Below are 17,618 nucleotides of genomic sequence, written 5' to 3'. Positions count from 1 at the left end.
TTAAAACTTTGGGATCAGAGAGCGATTCCTAAATCTGCAAATGTATGCCTGCCTGCAGAAGGACTCTTAATTTCATCAGCTATATTCAGTTGTAACTGTGATACTGTGAGGGACCTTAGAATAATTAAGAACAAATAAATAAGTTTTAGGTATCTAAACATCTCTCCATCCAATCTATGGCCAGACTGATGAATGGCATCATGGTTAGATTTCACTTAGTCTTGCGGGGTCCAGGAAAATTATTTAGTCAGTAGCATTACTGCAATTGATTTGAAATTTGTGGGCATTTCTTCAAAAAAAATGACTGTCATACAGAGTGTCCCAGCCAGCACTGGGAATAACTCCAAGACTGCATATGATGTGGGTTAGAATCAAGAGACTAGAAATATTAGCTTACGCTTTGTAAAACAGTATATTTTTTGTATCACATCAGATCCATAAATGTAGTCTTTATCTAAACAGATGACTGCCAGACTATCACACAGCACGAAGCTTAGCTTTTTACTCTTTAATTCAGAATGTCATCCTCTTAATTAATGGTAGATTGCAATTTGGGGAGGGGATGTATTTTTGCTGCTATCCATCTTTATCAAAGTGCCACATGGATATATTATTTGATAGTTATGTCTAGTATCAGACGTTTGTGCGTATTTGCATTATGCTGTCATGTAGCACTCATGTCTTTTATAATAAGTTTATTTATTTTTATTTATTTATTAAATTTATTTGCTGAAAAGCTTTGCTTCACGTTATCATCCTGAGTAAAGAAAGCAGATGTTCAGAATGTGAACATCTGAAATGAAGACTTAGAATGGCTGATTGTATATAGCCATTGTATTATTTAAGTATTGTATTATTACCTAGGATAGCCCTCTATTTTGTCCTCAACTTTAGTTTCTAGCATACTTTTAAAATCAGGAAGCTTAAAAAGGGAAGGCAAGACTCTTACATTTGCCCCAAAACAACCAATATCCTCAACATCACTCAGGTCATCTCTCTAGCATTTTCAACTATATTAGGTTAATTCAGCCTTCCATCCTTCTGAAGTCGGTAAAATGAGGACCCAGATTGTTGGGGGCAATATGCTGACTCTGTAAACCACTTAGAGAGAGCTGCAAAAACACTATGAAGTGGTATATAAGTCTAAGTGCGATTGCTATTGCTCTATGTAGATACATTTAATGTCTGTCTATCTGTCTATCTAAATAGTGTCTATTTTTATCTTCTATTTTTGATTGTAGATATCTAAAAAAATTCTTGCTAATGCAGAAAGAATCTGCTACTTTCTACAATGTGTGTGTTTGGGTGGTAGAAGTTATATGCAGAAACTCATATTTCATGTAGCCATTATAGATGCATTTGTATAACTACTTACGATTTGATTTTCCCCTTCTTATGTACCTTTTTGCAATTGCTTTTTATGCATACATTTTTAACCCAGCATAGCATATATACCATTTATGAAAAAGAGAAATGCCTCTCTCTTATGTAAAAAAAAAATAGAAGGGGAATTCACTACTATATTGTTAACATATTTCTTCATCTGAATAACACTGCAAATTTTATTTTTTAGCCTTTAAAAATAACTTCACAATAGTGTGTCTTGTTGTTGTAATCATATGTTTAATTAAAATAATGGTAAAACCTGCTGTTTAGAATAAGAATTATACCATGCTTTTTGGTCTTCTATTTTTTAATATTTTAAAAATATAACAATATTCAGCAGAGAGTTAATTTCACAGTGAATTATGGTTGCACTTAGAAATAGGTTCAATTAAGGATATTTAACATGTTTACAATGGACTATTTATAGTGATGGTGAAAAGAATGTGAATCTATTCAGTATGAAATAAAATGAGTTCAAATATTCTAAGAACCCTTTCCCAGGATATGGAAACATTTTGTGACAATTAAAAAAAAATGCCACCAAATATATTAAGAAACAAATATTAGGATGGGGCAAAAATCAAAGAAATTAAATATGAAGGGTTGATTTAACTCAGATAATTTATTCAATCCAAGTTGAAAGTTGAAGTGATTTATCCAACCATTTTTTATTTGGCATTTTGATTCAAAATGTTAAAATGGGGTAGTTGATTGGAATTTTCAAATTGTTTTGGAAAAAACAGGTTTGTCAGTTTGACATGGCTTTCTTATTCAAGTCAAATGTGTTATTTAAATAGACAGCATTGTTAACAAGGAAATATCTATTTATTGCAACAAAGTCCATTCAAAATATTCAGAAATGAAAATTGTCAAAAAGGACTGCAGCAGACAAAACCACCAGCAACACAAAGCTACTCAAAGATGCAAGTGTTCCTTGTTTACTTGGCTTTTTCTTTGACATGAAAATGTTTCTTGGCAGAGAGGTAGCGTGAAGAGCTTTCTCTAGTTTGACTTTTGTGCATCACATTGCTATTAAAAAGTTCTGAGAGACCACCCAGGCCAAGGAGATCCAAATGGGTCTGATCTTTTGTAAGGTATTCAAGACCTGGTGTTTGGATTGGGGGGTTAGGTTAATGTTCTCTTTTTATGAGTTGGGTTTGTTATTTGTGACCATAGGCAATCTAGTTGTTTTTGTTCAATTGCTGTTTTGATCCTTGTACTCCACCCAGAGTCATCTTTGTGACATAAGCACAGAGATGATATTCACCCGAACCGGTAGCAGAAATTGCAGGTGGGTCCACCCACCCACCCTGGCTCTATGCCATCCCATTTAGGTTCTACATGGGGCTGCCCCTGAAGAGTGTTTGAAGACTACAGTTGGACCAGAACGCAGCTGCGCGAGCGATATGGGGTGTAGCTAGATACACCCATATTACACCTATCCTCCACGAGCTGCACTGGCTTCCTATTGGTCTCCGGATGCGCTTCAAGGTGCTAGTCGTTACTTTTAAAGCCCTTCATGGTTTAGGACCTGGCTACCTGAGAGACCGCCTCCTGCCACTTACCTCCCAACGACCAACAAGATCGCACAGGTTGGGCCTCCTCCGGGTGCTGTCAGCTGGACAATGCAGGCTGGCGACTCCCCGGGGGAGGGCCTTCTCTGTTGCTGTGCCGGCCCTGTGGAATGATCTACCTGCAGAAATCCGGACCCTTGCCATTCTCCCGGCCTTCCGTAAAGCCGTCAAGACCTGGCTGTTCCGGCAGGCCTGGGGCTGTTGATTGACATCCAGCCCTGCTTAGATGGAATGGGTGACATGAATTTTAATACTGTATTTTTATTTTTTTTATCTCTATTTTTTAAAATTAAATGTTTCTTGTCTGTTGTGTGCTGCCCAAAGTCCCTATGGGAGTGGGCGGCATACAAATTCTAATAAACTTGAAACTTGAAACTTTTTAAAGCCAAAGCCAGGGGTGGGTTCCTGCCAGTTCTAACCTCTTCTATAGAAGAGGTTCCACAAATCTACCGTGCCCTTTAGAACCGGTTCCAGCTCCCTCCCCCCGCCCATCCGCCCATCATCAAGATGAAGAGCGAGAGGAGGAATTCTGGGAGTTGAAGTCCACAAGTCTTAAAGCTGTCAAGTTTGAATACCCCTGGGTTTTTTTTTTCTAAAGGGTTAGGGGTGCAAGGGTCTTGTAACTTGACAGCTTTAAGACTTGCATGCTTCAAATGCCAGAGTTTCTGAGCCAACATTTTGGTTGCTAAGCAAGAGCGTTGTTAAGCGAGTTTCACCACATTTTACAAGTTGGCCATGCCCATCCAGTCACATGGCCTTCAAGCCATGCCCACAAAGCAGGCCACACCTACAGAATAGGTTCTAAAAAAATTTGAAACCCACCACTGGCCAAAATGATGCACGGAGGGCTGAGTGCATGTGCGGACACACACACTCACATTTGTGAATCAGTAGGGAAGGTAAGTGAATACCACCCCTGCATTAGCAGCTACATAAATTGTATGTATGTATGTATGTATGTATGTATGTATGTATGTATGTATGTATATTCATAGAATTAAGAGTGGGAAGTTGGGAAGTATATCTGGAAGAATCCCTTTCTGAGAAATCTGTTGTAAGATATATACAACTATTGACAAACCTGTAGTTCAAAGACTGGTCCAACCTCCTGCAATGGTGCTTTTCATTTACATTAGCATGCAGTATTTGTTTGTTCAGTATTATGCAACATGTGTTGCATATGTTGTATATGTTGGACATATAAATTAGGAATGAGGAAAGCTGTACTTGATCTCATTTACAAGGCATCAAGTTTGGAAAGACTGTGCTAACTTTTTGGTTTGATTACAAATCGGAAAGAGGATCCTTGCCTTTACATCTCAAGCAAGTTATGATTTGTTCATTTGTGGGATCATTCCATAAAGATGATAAGAAGGAAATATTGTCAGTCACAAAAGCCAGTCTATGCTTTTAATGAAATTTGGTATTGCTGTTACCAAGTGAAAGTTGATGCAGTTTGAAAACCATGGTGTCCAACTGGTAATATTAGGTAGTACAGATTATAATGATGGCAAGACTGTTGGCAACACCACAACTAGTAAAATAGGCTTAGAACAGGGGTATCAAACTGGAAGCTTTGGGCCGGATGCATCATGTACATGGGCAAAACGTCGTGAAACATCAAGTGACAGCAACATGACGCGGCGAATTTGACAACCTTGGCTTAGAAGAATAACGTTGAAAGCTATATGAAACTTTATAAATGTTCTGGAAGAAATTGAGGTTGGGTTCTTCCAAAGGTTTGTAATATGTTGCTTAAAAGTCCTGGCATATCTGGAGAATTTCTGTTTGTAAATGATGACTTACCAGAGATTATGGCTGAAGAAACATTTGGGTGTTCATGTGGTCTTCATTCTAACATGAATGTATCCAATTCATGTCTTTTTGTGCCGATTAAAATATATTAAGCTTTACATGATTGAAATGTATTTCATCCTTTTTCTGAATTTCATTTTGCTTTTCAAAGCAGACACACGAATAAACATGAATTGATATAGTCTGCTTCCTGAATAGGAAGGATTCCTTACACTCTTTAAAGCTTTTGGTTTTCAGTTGCAACCAATAAAAAAAGATATCTGTTATTGTTTTCCTATGAAATAGGATTTTTTAGAATTTTTTAGAATTGTAAACAATTCCATTGTCTCTGCTTTTATAGGAAATTGAATGAATAGTTGTTTCCTATAGGAAAATTGTTTCTGCTGATTGATTGATTGGCTTAATATGTGTTCTTATATATATATTTTGTGGATTGATGCTCCACTAAAATGTTGCAACAGCTATATAATGATCACACAATATGTAATCAAGCTGTTCTTCCTAGCTTTCCAGTCATTTATCTGCATCTGTGGCAAATCTATAAACACCTGTGTATTATTGCTTCTAAGTTATAAAAGGCATGCATTGTTAAATGCTTCTTGGGATCCCTCTGTTCAGCACAAGCCATTCCACGAATCCTTTGTAATGCTAAATATGTTTCCCTGGTTGATAGCAAAATATCCTTAAGTCACATCATATATTATACATCTAAGGATGATTTTTCCATGTTTCCTTGAGAATCTCATTGTCAGTACTAATCAAGCATATTGGTCTCACCCACATTGATCTTTGAGAAATAGAGCATAGTTCAATTGTAGAGAACATGTCATTCATGACCTGTAAAAAGTCCAATGTGCAATCTTTGGCATCTTTATTTAAAGGGTTGAGAAGCAGGAAGGATCTGTGTCTGAAACTCTGGAAATTGCCTCCCGTCAGTGTTGCTTCCCAAATTGTAAGGACAATTGGCCAGTGGAGATTAGATATAAACTGTCTGATGAGGATTGTACCTGCTAAAGTTACCATGCCCTTTCAAGTATATCTTTGGGTAGGACCATTGCAGTGTTTTAAAGCAAGATTTGCTAAATAATTTCATGTGGAATTCAAAACTGTATCTAGTATTTCTCTTAAACAGATAGATCTTGATTACTTACATGTTCAAATAATGCAATATTGGATTTAGTGTGAACTTATATTGGATGCCAGATTGTATTGAATGCAATCCCAAATTAATTAATTAATCAATCAATCCCAGTTAATGTGAATCTAGCACATATCCATTGAGGCTATTGCATGTGTAGTTGCAGTTGAGGTTTTAGATACTGTTAATTTTCAGACATGCAAAATGGAGAAAAGGAAGATTCCACCAGAGGAAAGTATGGATTTTAAATAAAGATGCTTTTGTCAGTGTAAGCTTACCTTTAGGAATGATATTTAGAGGGTTTTTAAAATTTTATTTTACTTTCCCTTAACTACTCTGTGAGTTTGTTAATCATACATTTAAATTATATTTTTATCCTTAAGTGTAATATTTCATTAAAATAGATAATAAAAATCTATGGTTTGCCTTTTTCATTGCCTGTTTCTTTTGAGCTGGAACCAATTACCATATTTTCCATAGAAATACACTTCAAATAGTGCTAATTTGAATAATGTGACCATTTTGTGGGTTTCATTAACCACAGTAATTGAGATCTACCTGTACTTATGCAACCCCTTTGGGGAGTTGAAATGGATTGCTTTCACGTATGTATTTATCTACTCATGCAATATGCAAATATGATTTACTGAACTCCTAGCATGGTCTTTGAACAATTTTTGTTAGCAAAAAAAAAAAAAGCTTTGCATAAGATCACCTCTTATAAATCTCCCTTTGCTTTTCTCTCACTTTTAATACGTAAACTGCTTTGAGTTCTTCCTCCCAACCATCTGCCTAATAATGAAGAATTTATTCCTTTCCTCATTGTGTTAAGGATTTCGAATCACATCCTGGATGCAGTCATCAGCCAACTTCATATTGCATAGGGTAGAATCTCAGATTCTTCTTAGCCTGTAAGTTATGCATATATATTGCCAAAAGAAGAGAAATAGAGAGAATTTTGTTTCAGTGAGAATGCTCATTTTTCAGATGTGCAGTCCAGAAATTATTGTGGAGTAGGAAATATTAGGCAGATAGGAGAAAGCAAGAGTGTAGAACAGACCACCCAGAGATGCATCTACAAAGCATCATTGGGTTAAATAAATTTTTTAAAAGATTGACCATTTCTAGACCTTTGAGTATGTCTTTCACTAGAACAGCACTGATGATACTACCTAGTTGGGTAATGAAATGTCTGCAAGCAGACAATCAAGCTGAGAGAGCACCAAGGACTCCATAGTTTAATCCTGAGCTATGTCGCCTTTTCTGTTGAAAATTCATTTGATCCAGAATCATCACATAGATTGTGTACCAGAAATTATTTCCATCTGCATCCTTAATGAAGTTGGACCATCCAGAACAATGAAGGAGAAATGTTGGAATAGACATGTTTATTAAAGAATAGCACCAGGCTAACTTTCTTTACCCCTCCTTACTCATGAATGCAAATTAATCCCTTTTAGTCTCAGTGTAATGTTGACCTGGCTCCTGTCACCATTTCAACAGTAATGAATTGCGGATGATTATTCTTTGTGTTCAACATTTTCCAAAGAGATTGAAAATAGTCAGCTTATGATTTTCTGCTTCCATGTTCAGTGTTTGCACTGATATCTCTAGGTAAGGAGGTGGGTGGTAAATAGTTTATTAAATAGCCTCCGAGCTATTTCAAGTAAAGAGTTTTGTATCAAGAGCCGAGGTGGCACAGTGGTTAAATGCAGCACTGCAGGCTACTTCAGCTGACTGCAGTTCTGCAGTTCGGCTGTTCAAATCTCCTTCAAATCCTTCCGAGGTGGGTAAAATGAGGACCCGGATTGTTGTTGGGGGCAATATGCTGACTCTGTAAACCGCTTAGAGAGGGCTGAAAGCCCTATGAAGCGGTATATAAGTCTAACTGCTATTGCTATTGCTATGTTAGTGTAAAGAACTAGGGCCTTCTACACCTCTGATTCCATTTGGATCAGTTTACCTGTGGGTGAGGGGTAAATGATAATCTGTGAATTGTGATATCACCCTGCAGATAATGTGATATGTATCCTTTCATCCGACGTCATTATGTAATCAGGCCATTTGTGTGATGATGGGATGATACACATGTCATTTTAATGTTGCTGCTTATTTGCAGATGGCATTGGATCAAACACTGGACAGAGTCACTTTGTGGAGGGGAAAATTAAGAAAAGAACATATCAAAAAGGTATTTCTTAGTTCCTGGATCAGTTAGAAAAGGAGTTACCTGCTTTGTCTTGTGGAAGGTTATCATCCAGCCCTCTCCCAGAAAAATGAAATATCCTAGGAAATATTGAAAAAGCAGAATATTATATTTCCCTGGATGTGAAAAGGAAGAAACATGTTTTAACTTGAGAATAGCTCCCTGTAGCTTCCTGCCTCCACCCACTTTGTCAATGGGCCATTAAGAAGGCCAATCCAATCCCTTTACACAATAAAGAGTTCTCCACTTCAGCTCCAGGGAGATAGGATTAAGGCATGATAATATTGACCCTTTACCCAACTCACCACATTGCATCTGAGAACTCAACCAAACCTGGATTCAAAACAAGCCTGGAGAGTTGCCCCCGCATGGCCCCATGGGAGTCTGACAACCAATCAGAATACAAGATCAAGATCAAAGGCCAGAGAGGGCATAAAACCAGGGACTCAGCATCTCCGTCCTTCCTTCTCTTCTTCTCCACCAACATTGAAGCATGTGATCACCTTTTCTGTTCAGGACTCAAGTCATGTGATCCTGTGCACCATTAAACCATCTTTCCAAGCAGCCTCCATGTCTCCAGTGTCTTTTTCCCCACTTGGAGCCCAACCCAGAAGGACATTTCTTTAAGGACATTTCTTTCAACAGTCTATATTCATTTGTATGTGTTCGAAGCTTCATTTCAATGAAGAAAAGGGGAGAGAAAGAGAAAGAAAGGCTTAGTTTATTGAGATTTTCTAAATCTCCTCTGGATGTGATGAGCTTCCTTTGGGATTTTAAAAAAAGCAAATCAAAAGAGAACTGTTGCTCAACTGTGCACAAATTCTTGTTCTTTCCTAACTAGCTGGATCAAGTGAGCCATTTTTAAAAAACTTTCTTTGGGGAATTTAGCAAACTTGAAAATATACACACACACCAAGTACGTGCTTCAGTATTTGGACACTCATTAATGAGGTGTTGAATAGTAAGAGGAAAAGAGAGAGAGGGGGAAAAAGGTTTTCCCTCCCCTCCTCTTCCCTGGATGATTTAATTTGGTGAGAATGGTAGGATATTTTAATTTGCGCACAGTTTATTCCGGTGACTCAAGATTAGTCAATTTCTTTCATTTTCAGCATCAGAACATTTTGAAAAGAACCCAAAACTTCTATAGACAAGCCTATTCCAAATTTGCAATTTTTTGCTGCCAGGAAATTTTCTTTATACGTAAATAAAATCTAGGTAGCTTCAACTAATACCCATTATTTCTGGTCTTAGTTTTTGTGGCCATAGGAAATAATTCCTTACCTTTTTCCTTGGGCGAACTCTTTTATGTACCCGAAGAGTGTTACTGTGTTTCCCTTCCTTGTTTCTCCAGTTTGAACAACCCAAGTTCCTTCAGCCCCAAATCCCTGTATCTCAATTGTCAAAATCCTTTTGGAAATGGAGTGCTCAGAGCCGTACACAGTCCTCCGTGTGTGGTCTTATCAGTACAAACTAAAGGGGAATAAATACTTTCCACACTTTTGATTCTGGTCTTCATCAATGATTGATTAATACTATGAAGATACTATAAGTCATTTATGGGGAAATAATGGGGAAATTAAGAATAGCTTATTCTTCCCTTTGGCTTAAATAGGAAGATACAAATAAGCATATGCCATGTTTTGTGAGTACAATACTTCTTTGGTTCTTTTCCTTAAAAAAAATCATTTTTAAAGTGACAACAGGAGATGGAAAACACCAACATAATCCACCAACAATGATGGGTAGAAAGCTTGTAGAAACATATTTTTTCAGCTTCAGATTATACTCAACAAAATATGTGCAAAGTTGCTATTTACTTTGTTATTTCAGTGGGGAACATACCCCATGAAGTTGTCCCATTCCTCCAGTAATTACTAGCATGATTGATATTATCACAATAAGATAAGATGCTATAGAGAAAGATTGGCAATCAAGAAATATTTTCCACCAAACACATCACTAGATCTTTCTACTCTGACTAAAAATTCATAAGAGTCTAATATTCGATCACCCCAATCAATTTCTGTATTATCTCAATTTCTAACTGTTGTTTAAGTAGCTCTTGCTGTAAAGAACGCATGACAAGATTGTAAACCAATACAAAATTAAAATGGCAATTTTTAATGAAATACAAAACATACTGTACATTAAAAATACTATTATGTAATAGGAGTTCATTTTCTAGTTTGGTTAATGACTTACCCTCCAGGCATAAGCAAATGATATTGCCAATAAATGTTCATATTTGCTTTACAACTCTCAAACGCTCTTGTGAGTCATCGTGTTGCAAATAAATTTCAGCTAGATCTGCCATTGCTTTGTTAAAACCCCCAAATTAGCCTTGTAAATGAGGAGGTTGAGAGGATGTAAGCTCATCCTTGGATGATGCCTACTTGGGATGGTCATCTTTGTTTCTCTTTTAATAAAATGTTTTTAAAAGTTTTCAGCATTTTGCTTAGCGAAGGCACTGTAATTGAAGGAAGAGCTCTTATATTACAAGATTTCCTAGGCCTGCCTGCCAGTCTCCTTTTAGGGAACAAAGGAAGGGCGCCAGTTTTACTTACCTTCCAACAGCATTTTTGGCCTCGTGGTTTTTATCAGACTATTGAGACCGTGCAAATCTTGAGCCAAATTGGGAATGCAATCCCAGTTCCAAGGACAAACCAGGTAGCACCAGGATCTGATTTGCTCTGGTTTTATAGTTATCATACTTGGGTGATTTTAGATCTTTTGATTTGTAATGTGTAGGTTCTATGCATTGTTTCCCACCGCTTTGCTCAATTTCCTTTGTACAATGTGTTGTTCTGTTTTATTTGTTCAGCCTTTTCTTTTCAGGATTACAAAACATTGTAAAGCTCTGAGCAGTCTTTAGAAGGGAATTAATTAAAGAGCTAGTATTACTCCAAAGTAATCCAGGGCATTTTGTGGCAGAGGTAAGGTGTTTTTGTCCAGGAAAAAAAGCAATACAAGTTGACTTGACATGGTATTTCATCTGCCATGAAGATGAAAAAAAGAAGAAGCTTCTCTGCACAAATTGCTTACACTCAGAAGTTTTTACTAGCATTTTGAATACTTAACTGAAAGCCTCTTCCATTCATTCAAGCTTCGAAAGTGATGCAGATTGAAACAATATGGTTGCTTCATTTCAGAATTAGATCTACGTATAAAGTAGCTTTGAAGGAATGCTTCTCATAAACCTTTATCAAAACATAGCATCCCCTTGGAAAGTTGGATGGTCCTCCAGAGAGAATCGTTTTCCCAGAAAATTGGTAAGGGGGTTTAAGAGAGATGCCCTAGCACATTTTTTACTCTAATTGGATAGGTATGTAGTTGCCTATCCTGATAATTTGTTGATACTTTGAGAAACATAGGTGAAGATGAACAGACAGCATCTAGACCTGTGAATTGTAACGCTTGTGGTATGTTTGTTTATTTTCCTGGCGGAGAACAATTTGACATATATTTTCAGCAAGTGTAAACTTGTAGTGGGTCTTGAAAGAAAATTCAGAAGATTGGAGTAGCAAGTGACCACACTTCAGGTAAAAGAAGTTAAAGATTTATCAGCTCAAGAGAAGAGGCACTATAAAAGGAAATGACAGAAGAAGCAGTTCTCTTAAGGAAGGGAATTAAACAAGAGAGCAAGCTGATAAGATGAGAGCCACAATCAGAAGCAAGTACTATGAAAAATATTCTGGGTGCTGGAACTTTGAAACAGTTTTTTGACCTTTGCTAATGAAACAGCCCTTCAGGAGGACGAAAAAGATAAATGGAACAGGAGATAGAGGGTTCCTATATAAAAGGCAGAGGACCTTGCAATAAGGCAAAGATAAAAATTGTGGGATCTGTGATATACTCTTATGAGACATTGAAACAAAGATTTGCTTCCTGGACCTGTTACTCATAAAACATGCTGTACGTCAGAGGCACAGATCAGGGGTATCACATAGCAATTCTGATGATCAAGTGTTCCTTCTGCTATGCTATTTGGGGACAGAGATACTGCAAAGACTAGATATGACCATGTCACTTTCCAATAGCTCAAGATTTGAAAAAAAACTAGTGAGGGCATTAATGATCTCCTACATCCTTCCAGTCCATGAAAGAGGATTGGAAAGGGAAAGAATGCTGCAAGTTTGTTATTAATTGTGCAGATAGTGCTGATTTGAGTTTTGGGGCCATGGTTTGAATTACCTGGATGATCAGAGTTGCCAAGATGGAAGAATACAGAAAGATCCATAATGGAGAAATGGATCATGAATATGGCTGAGTTTGCAGAAATGACTAAATTAACTTGTTTGGTTAAGGAGGGAACTATAATTACTTTTATAAAAGACATAGACCCTGTATGGATTTTTTTATTGAAAAATATTAAAAATCAAATGGAGATTTGGGAATTTATTGCTTTACCAGGTATGTTCACAGGAAGAAGGGAACCATGATATTAATTTGGCAGGGTGGAGATAGTAATTACTATGCTTGTAACTGCTGCAAAGAAAGGTGGAAGTCATTCTTTTGGTATCCCTTTCTTTCTTTTTTGTTATCTTTCACATTTTTTGCCCTCTTATATTTCCATTTCATACTTTTTCTTTTATGTTTTTAAAAGTTTTTAAAATTAGGTAAAATCTTCTTAAAATAAAAGCTAATTTTAAATCAAAGAGTATCTAGTTGCAATGTTTACCTATGCAAAACCCTTGTCATATGAGCTGCATTGGAAGCCTGTAGCAAATGGGACCCAGGTACCTATAGAATTGTTTTCCATGGGTTCCACTGCATTGAATTTGGTAGGTCCCCTTTGGGGTCCCTTTTATTCCAAACAGTGCCATCTTGCAGAATCCTGATGTGTCTCCTCTGTTACAATGTTTGGACTTCAGAAAAGCTCCTCTCCCCTGAGAGTAGGATGGCCCCCACTTTCTTGGCCTTCTGAAAGACTGTTAAAACTTGGTTCTGTTCTTAAGGGGAGAATCAGAACGTTAGGATGGCTCAATATACATTCATTTTGTTTATTTTTATGGAATTGGTAGGTAGTATCTTGGCTATTTGTTTTTCTTGCATTATATTATTTTAATTGGCTATGGGTTTTTACATTATTTTTGTTTGGACTGTTTACTATCTAGAGTTATGAATTTAAGATGAAGAGCTGTGTAAATTTTCAGAATAAATGTTGGGCATATAATGTATTTCAGTTCAACATAATTGGCAAACATACAGTATATCTGGCTGAAGCATAGTGAGTTTGATCAGGAGAACTTTAAAATGAACCTCTTTGATGTTGAGAATGAAAACTCTGAGATAAGATTTCATTGCTTGGGCATTGTAAACAGGCTAAAGCTGAATCCAAACAGAAAGGAGTGATTGTATGTCCATCATGGCTTTTATCTCCAGTAGGTTTTTTAATGGGAGGAAATGAGGTGAGACATTGTTCATGAAACAGTAAGGTCACAACTTGGGGTTCTCCTGGACTCACAGCTGGGGGACAGGTTTCCTCCAGCTTTAACTAGTGCAGCTGTTGTAGCCTTACCTGGAACATAAAGACCTTACAACAATTATTTTTACTGGATTTTGTTGTCTAGTTTTTCACTTTTATTTTTGTATAATTAATATTATATATTGTGGACACTTTAATGTATTGAATGATTAATCTTTCAAGAGTTGTTTGGTTGCAGTTGCTAATAATGGATGGATGGATGGATGGATGAATGAACAAATGAGAAAGGGGGGAGAGAGGAAATAAATAAATAAATAAATAAATAAATAAATACATGGGAATGTTGATGTAATAGGATATGTTTATCTCTATAAAAATGACACTCTGAGAGACCTTGACACAATGACCCATTCTAAGTCATAGAAGCTCATGAGGTAACTTTGGACAAACTTTGGACTCTCTTAGCCCAACCTACCTTATATGTTTGCCTTGGGGTGGAAAATAGGAGATGGGAGTATCCCATCTTGAGCTCATGAATAAAATAGATAATAAACTTAATAAATAGGAAAAGGAAAACCTAATAAAAAGGAAAAACACTAGTTCAGAAAGTTCACAGTTTTTGTGATTTATTATATAACACTTACAATGTGGGAAATAAAACAAATCTTCCTACAACAATGGAAATTTAATATAATAGTATGGGATGAACCCTGTTGGTTAGATAAAGCAATTGAAAAATGTAATTTGTTCAAAAGAAATAGATGCAATAGAAAGGGATGTGGGATTTTACTTTGCAGTAACAGTAAGCATACCTCTGGATTCTTTGGTTTTCTTTGAGTGTGGTTGTTTGCTTGCAGATGTTTCATTACTCAACCAGGTAACATCACCAGTGCATATATGTAACCAGGAGCTACATATATTTCTTTCTGTTAGTAATTATAGTTGCATAGACTTTCAAGTGAAAGAGCTTGGCAACATTTATATAGAAGCCATCTATGTTAAAATAAGTTGAAAACCCAACAAAACAGTACTATTGTTGCTGTCTATGATTGCTTCCACTTCTGCCAACCTAGCAGTTCGAAAGCATGTAGAAATGCAAGTAGAAAAATAGGAACCACCTGGTGAGACGGTAACAGCGTTCTGTGCGCCTTTGGCGGTTACTCATGCCAGCCACATGACCACAGAAATGTCTTCCGAAAGCACTGGCTCTTCAGCTTTGAAACAGAGATGAGCACTGCCCCCTAGAGTCAGGAACAACTAGCACATATGTGCGAGGAGAACCTTTACCTACGATTGTTTCCATAGCTAAGGAGAAGATCCAGATGATCTTTCCAAAAGCAACCCTTTTCTCTTTCAAAGAATCGTGTAGTAACGGTGTTGAAGGGTTTAATTAACCTACCATATGTTAGGAAACAAACTCTCACAATACGATCTTTCTAGGAATTTCTTGATTTGTTTTGCTGACAACTTTTTCCTTCAGAGGATGAAGGAAAGCACAGAAAGATCTACTATCCTCGATTTGACACTGACCAAAAGGGAAGACTCATTCAGGGATCAGCTAAGCACCGAGAATAACAAGGAAAAGAACCATGCAATGCTGTAGTTCTTGATTTTAACAAAATAAAATCTGCCAAATAGATATTTTGGCTTCACTTTGCAGATTGGCCTGCTATCTGATATGAAGCTAACTGGACAATTTTAAGCTCTGCTTCCACAGCTGTGGAAATGGCTGGGAATAATTCATTGTGGCTGAATGTAATAATAAAGAATAGAGATTAACTAGATGTCCTCCTACTTAAAAGGAATGCAAGGTAGGGAGTAATAATTTTTCCAAATGTGCTGTACTGTGAACTCTTTGTAAGCTTCATCTCTTTGGCTTCTCTAGGTCTTTCTGTTTCTTGCATTCCTTGTCTCTTTCCATGATACCCTGCTAGGTTACACTGCCTGTGGATTCAGCAGCTGTGTGCCCCTCTCTCATTCTCTCGCCTCCCCTCCGCTTCTCTCTCACACACATACATGCATTCAAATGCACTCACTATTCATTTGTGGCATATCCTGTTGCCATTGGAAACCTAAGAAAGAAGTGAATATATCCTCCAACTCTCAGGCTTTTTCTTCCCCCTTTCCTCTCTTGCAGGAGACGAAGAGCTCAGCAATGAATCCATTGGAGCACCGGGCCATCAAAGAGCCAGATCAACAAGTCACAGATCGTACCTAAATGTGATTAAATATCCTTCTCTTCCAAAGCTCAGAAGGAACACGGATTTACCTGGCATAGCCTTTTCACAATTTGATGTTCAAAGCACGGCATTTGAGGTAAGAGAATCTTCTCTTTTTGGATTTTCCCTCTCCTTTTCCTTTTCCTGTTTGCTTTCCATGCAAAGGCACATTGGAGGGGGATCTTACTCTTTACATATTGCCTGCTGAAAGGGTGCTTCATCCAGGGGTTGCTTTCCAGTCTTCCTTAGCAGCTTTTGCATGGAGCTGTGATGTACAGGGGAGAGGACATACAATCTACATGCAATCCAGAGATCTATCTTTTCTCTTCCTTCCTTCTTGTCTACATCTGGCCTTCTATGCCCTACTCTTCACCCCTGCGGAGCACACACCCCTTCCGACTTTCTCAATCAAGCAGCATTTTGTTTTGTGTTTGATAAGGAAAGAGGGGACACATGTTCATTATGCTGTGTAAGTCTGCAGTGCATTTGGAGAAGGACAGCAGGCCACTTAAAATACCCTTTATTAGGTGCAGGCCTTGGCAGTTCATGAGTGATGTCCTATTCATGTATCTGGAGGTATAAACCAGTGGTTCTCAACCTTCCCAGTGCCGCGACCCTTTAATACAGTTCCTCATGCTGTGGTGACCCCCAACCATAAAATTGGTGTCTCGGTTCCGAAGACTATTGAAAATATGTGTTTTCCGATGGTCTTAGGTGACCCCTGTGAAAGGGTCATTCGACCCCCAAAGGGGCCCCGACCCACAGGTTGAGAACCACTGGTATAAACAATCAGAAGTTTAATATGTGCTTGAGAATCACCTTTGAAAGACAAAGCTGGAGTTCTCAAGACCCAGCTATCTGGATATGCTTTACCATCCAAATTAATGTGAGGTTTAGATTTGTTAGGTGATACTTAGCCATATAAACTGAGATCGTTGCCGTAGCAGTGCTTTGTTGTTGATCTTGTTGACACATTAGTTTGTAACATTAATTGTTGGCACTGGAAGCAAAATTTATATTGGTTTATACTTTAAATTTATATGGTTGCCCAACTCATATTTACTCCAATTGGCAGGTTGGTTAAAAATAAATAAATAAATCAAGCCTGTTGCATTAGTTTAATAAAATAATTAAATAATAGATAGCTGTTGCCAGGATGAACAAACCTATCAGAAACATACAAAATATAACCCATTCCAGGTAGATCCATAGCCTGATCTAACACAGAACCAGATTTTCAAGGCTCATTTAATGGAATAGCACGGTTGAATCCATTTGGATCTCTGGGGAGTGGATCACAGGTCACTGACATAAATGTAAAATGTGTTTTGAATTAATCTGTTTATGTAAATTTGATATCCTCAAGTTTTCCTAGAGATGAATGATATGTTTGAATCAATTCCTGATTTTTCAATGCAGATCTACATCTTACACAATGCTTCAAATTTTTGGGGTTAGCTAATGTAGTAAAACCTTAAGATCTTTAGAAAAAAATGTGACTTATATATGCCGTGAAAGTCAGATGCTGCTGCCTTATAATGAATTACTCCATAGGTCTACCTACTTTAGTAGCTTTCTAAGTTTTTATCTCATGTTTTTGCTGTGCAGTCTTGTGCAGGATCTTAAGACCCAATTGTGTGACTTAATGATCACATGGTACAGTTTGGCTCAAGTCCCTTATTCAACATTGGTGTGATTCTGATGGAATTGTAGGATATTTATAGGAAGAACGTTCTCCAGCTGAAGCAGTTCTATCTATGCCATTCTCAGCAGTAGGCACAGAAGCAATTTGTTTCTGACCTGGATGAGAAGAAAGAGATTGATGGAGAAAGAAAACAAAAGTGTATTCACTACT

At 37.3% G+C, this 17,618-nt stretch overlaps 1 protein-coding gene across 2 annotated transcripts in view; it reads left to right on the top strand.

Annotated features, from left to right (window-relative positions):
• The window catches only part of ELFN2 (extracellular leucine rich repeat and fibronectin type III domain containing 2), a 162,405-nt gene that overhangs the window by 47,433 nt on the left and 97,354 nt on the right, over positions 1-17,618 (top strand). For both annotated transcript variants that reach the window (XM_087723158.1, XM_087723157.1), the window contains exon 2: positions 15,682-15,860. The gene's annotated coding sequence lies outside the window, so the exon portion shown is untranslated. The remainder of the gene's footprint in view (positions 1-15,681; positions 15,861-17,618) is intronic.

The sequence above is a fragment of the Thamnophis sirtalis genome, unplaced genomic scaffold (assembly GCF_051295495.1).
Source record: "Thamnophis sirtalis isolate CommonGarterSnake01/CBP01778 unplaced genomic scaffold, rThaSir2_p1.2 scaffold_9, whole genome shotgun sequence".
NCBI lineage: Eukaryota > Metazoa > Chordata > Lepidosauria > Squamata > Natricidae > Thamnophis > Thamnophis sirtalis.
This window is presented reverse-complemented; position numbering and strand designations above follow the sequence as displayed.